General features: G+C 47.1%; 1 protein-coding gene across 1 annotated transcript in view; it reads left to right on the top strand.

Annotated features, from left to right (window-relative positions):
* The window catches only part of SOAT2 (sterol O-acyltransferase 2), a 20,734-nt gene that overhangs the window by 7,994 nt on the left and 8,487 nt on the right, over positions 1-4,253 (top strand). The gene's annotated exons all lie outside the window — the stretch shown is intronic.

Genomic DNA, 4,253 nt, shown 5'->3' with positions numbered 1-4,253 from the left:
TGTCGCCCAGACTGGAGTGCAGTGGCCGCTCCCGGCCACCGCAGCCTCGACCTGCTGGGCTCCAGCAATCCTTCCACCTTAGCCTTCCAAGTGGTTGGAACTACAGGCGCGCGCTACCATGCCTGGCTAATTTTTTTTTGATTTATTGTAGAGATGAGGTCTCACCAAGTTGCCCAGGCAGGTCTCAAAAACACGGGCTCAGGCAATTCACTGACCTCGGCCTCCCAAAGTGCGGGATGACAGGCTGAGCCACCGAGCCCGGCTTTTTTTTTTTTTAATATATATTTTTTTGAGTTGGAGTCTCACTCTGTTACCCAGACTGGAGTGCAGTGGCACGCTTCCAGCCACTGCAGACTCGACCTGCCAGGCTCCGGCGATCCTTCCGCCTCAGTCTTCCAAGTAGCTGGAACTACAGGCATGTGCTACCATGCCCGGCTAATTTTTGATTTATTGTAGAGATGAGGTCTTGCCAAGTTGCCCGGGTAGGTCTTGAACCCACAGACTCAGGCAATCCACTCGCCTCAGTCTCCCAAAGTGCTGGGATTACAGACTGAGCCACCGAGCCCAGCCTAAAAATTTTTTTTTTAAGATGTGAAATACCATTCAAGTTTAAGTATACAATTATTCATTATGCAGGTACCCTTGAGAAATGTACTTCTTAAATAAAAAGACTTGAAAGTTGAAATTACTCCTTGATCCATGGGCTACAGAATGGATTCTGTGTTCGCAGGCATGAGCACAACATGAATGTCCTTGAGCGTCTCCATCAGAGTTCTTGGGTGACTAGGCACATTGTCAATGAGCAGTAAAATTTTGAAAGGAATCTTTTTTACTGAGCAGTAGGTCTCAACGGTGTGCTTAAAATATTCAATAAAAACCATGCTGTAAACAGATACGCTGTCATCAAGGTTTTTTGTTGTTTTTGTTTTGTTTTGTTTTTGAGTTGGAGTTTCACTCCGTCGCCCAGACTGGAGTGCAGTGGCCAGAGCGGCCACTACAGCCTCGACCCACTGAACTCTGGCGATCCTTCCACCTCAGCCTTACGAGTAGCCGGAATTACAGGCATACGCTACCATGCCCGGCTGATTTTTGATTTATTGTAGAGATGAGGTCTTGCTGCCCAGACGGGTCTCGAACCCGCGGGCTCAGGCAATCCACTCACCTCAGCCTCCCAAAGGCGCGGGATTACAGGCTGAGCCACCGAGCCCGGCTTCATCAAGGTTTTGCGGTTCCATTGATAGAGATTTAGCATCATTCTAATAACCCTCCAAGTTTTTGAATAGTCAATGAACACTGATTCCAATTTGAAGTCACCAACTCCCTAACAAAAGAGTCAGCCTTTGCAGCTTTGAAACTGGGCATTGACTTTTCCTTTCTAGCTATGGAAGTTCTAGATGGCATCTTCTAATAGAAAGCTGTTTTGTCTACAAGAAAAGCTTTGAAGCTTTGAAGAAAGTTTTGAAGCTAGGCATTGACTTTTCCTCTCTAGCTATGGAAGTTCTAGATGGCATCTTCTAATAGAAAACTGTTTTGTCTACAGGGAAAATGTGTTGTTTAGTGTAGCCACCTTCATCAGTGATAACTTGCTGCAGCTTCTCCATCAGCATTTGTTATGTTATGGGCATGATGACTTTCCTGTAGCTTCCTTATCTCTCTTGGCCTTCATAGAATTGGAGAGAGTTAGGGCCATGTCCTAGATTAGGCTTTGGCTTGAGGGAATGTCATGACTGGTTTGATTTTTCTCTCCAGACCACTAAAACTTTCTCCCTAACAGCAATAAGGCTATTTTACCTTTTTGTCATCTGTGTATTCACTGGAGTAGCACTTTTAATTTCCTTCAAGAACTTTTCCTTTGTATTCACAGCTTGGCTAACGCTTTGGTATGAGAGGCCTGGATTTCAACATGCCTTCTTCACTAAGTTTGATCCTTTCTAACTCTTGGTTTTTTTTTTTGGTCAGGATCTCACTCTGTCTCCCAGGCTGGAGCACAGTGGCACAATCACAGCTCACTGCAGCCTTAAACTCCTTCCTGGGCTCAGGCGATCCTTTTGCCTCAACCTCCCTAGTAGCAGGGACTACAGGTTCCTTTATGTCCAGCTAATTTTTTGCTTCTTTTTTGTAGAGACAAGGTCTCGCCATGTTGCCCAGGCAGGTTGCGAACTCCTGGGCTCAAGCGGGTCTCCTGTTTCAGCCTCCCAAAATGCTGGGATTACAGGCATGAGCCACTGTGCCCAGCTATCTCTAACTTTAAATCAAAAGCTAGGGCCGAGCATGGTGGCGCATGGCTGTAATCCCAACACTTTGGGAGGCTGAGGTAGGAGGATTGCTTGAGCCCAGGAGGTCAAGACTGGTGAGCCACAGGTATGCTACTGCACTCAAGCCTGGGTGATAGAGAGAATTTGATTTAAAAAAAAAAAAAAATAGATGCAAGACTTTCTTTTCACTTGCACACTTAGAGGCTATTGTAGGGTTATTAATTGGCCTAACTTCATTATTATTGTGTCTCAGGGGAACCTGAAGAGAGGGAGAGAGACAGGAGAATGGTTGATCAGAGGAGCAGTCAGAACACACACAACATTTGTGAATCAAGCTTGCTTTTTTTTTTTTTTTGAGTTAGAGTGTCACTCTGTCACCTAGACTGGAGTGCAGTGGCATGCCCACGGCCCCCCAGCCTCGATCTGCTGGGCTCTGGCGATCCTTTCGCCTCAGCCATCCAAGCAGCTTGAACTACAGGTGCACACAACCATGCCTGGCTAATTTTTTGATTTATTGTAGAGACGAGATCTCACCAACTTGTCCAGGCTGGCCTTGAACTCCTGGGCTCAAGCAATCCTCTCACTTCCACCTCCCAAAGTGCTGGGATTACAGGTGTGATCCACCATGCCCATCCCATTTGCTGTCTTATTTGGGTGCAGTTCACGGTGCCCCAAAACAAGTACAAGAGTAGCATTAAAAATTGCTCATCACAGATCACCATAGCGGATATAATAATAATGAAAGCGTTAGAAATATTGTGAGAATTACCAAAATGTGACACAGAGACATGAAGTGAGACATCTGTTGGGAAATAGCACGATAGACTTGCTGGGTACAGAATTGACACAATTCTTCAATTAAAAAAAAAACCCACAGTATCTGCAACAGGCACTAAAATGAGGTATGCCTATATTAGGAAGTCAGAATACAAGGGGAAGGAGAACGGGTCATGGAACTTGTGGGTGCCACATGAAGCTCTGGTCAATGGGGTATCTGGACTAAAAGCAAAAGAGAGGGTGTTGCCAGCTGCAGCAGTTCACGCCTGTAATCCCAGCACTTTGGGAGGCCAAGGTAGGAGGATCTCTTGAACCCAGGAGCTCAAGACTAGCCTAGGCAATTTAGTGAGAACTCATCTCTACAAAAATTAAAATTGGCCGGGCTCGGTGGCTCAGTCTATAATCCCAGCACTTTGGGAAGCCAAGGTGAGTGAATTCCCTGAGCCCGTGGGTTCAAGACCAGCCTGGGCAACTTGGTGAGACTTTGTCTCTACAATAAATCAAAAATTGGCCAGGTATGGTAGTGCACACCTATAGTTCCAGCTACTTGGAAGGTTGAAGTGGAGGCATCGCCGGAACCCAGCAAGTCGACGCTGGGGTGGCCATGAGCATACCACTGCACTCCAGCCTGAGCAGTGGAGTGAGATTCCAACTCAAAAAAAAAATTTTAATTAAAATTTAAAAATTAGCCAAATGTGGTAGCGCATGCCTGTGGTTCCAGCTATTTATTGTAGAGACGATAAACCCAGCAATTCGAGGCTGCAGTGAGCTGTGATCGTGCCATTGCACTCCAGCCTGGGTGACAGATGAGATCCCAACTCAGAATTTAAAAAAGGAGGGGTCGGGCGCGGTGGCTCAGGCCTGTAATTCCAGCACTTTGGGAGGGAGAGGCAAGAGGATTGCCTGAGCCCAGGAGTTCAAGGCCAGCCTGAGCAACTTGGCGAGACCTCATCTTTATAGTAAATCAATAAATTATCTGGGCATGGTGGTGTGCGCCCGTGGTTCCAGCTACTTGGAAGGCTGAGGTGGAAGGATCACCTGAGCCCAGCAGGTTGAGGCTGCGGTAGCTGTGATTATGCTACTGCACTCCAGCCTGGGCGACAGAGTAGGAGGCCAACACACACAAAAAAATAGGAGCCAGGCTCGGTGGCTCAGCCTGTAATCCCACGCCTTTGGGAGGCTGAGGTGAGTGGATTGCCTGAGCCCGCGGGTTTAAGACCC

The sequence above is a fragment of the Carlito syrichta genome, unplaced genomic scaffold (assembly GCF_000164805.1).
Source record: "Carlito syrichta isolate Samal-C Ts95f unplaced genomic scaffold, Tarsius_syrichta-2.0.1 Scaffold309471, whole genome shotgun sequence".
Lineage (NCBI taxonomy): Eukaryota > Metazoa > Chordata > Mammalia > Primates > Tarsiidae > Carlito > Carlito syrichta.
Note: the sequence above shows the minus strand (reverse complement) of the source record. Positions and strands in the feature narration are given on the sequence as shown.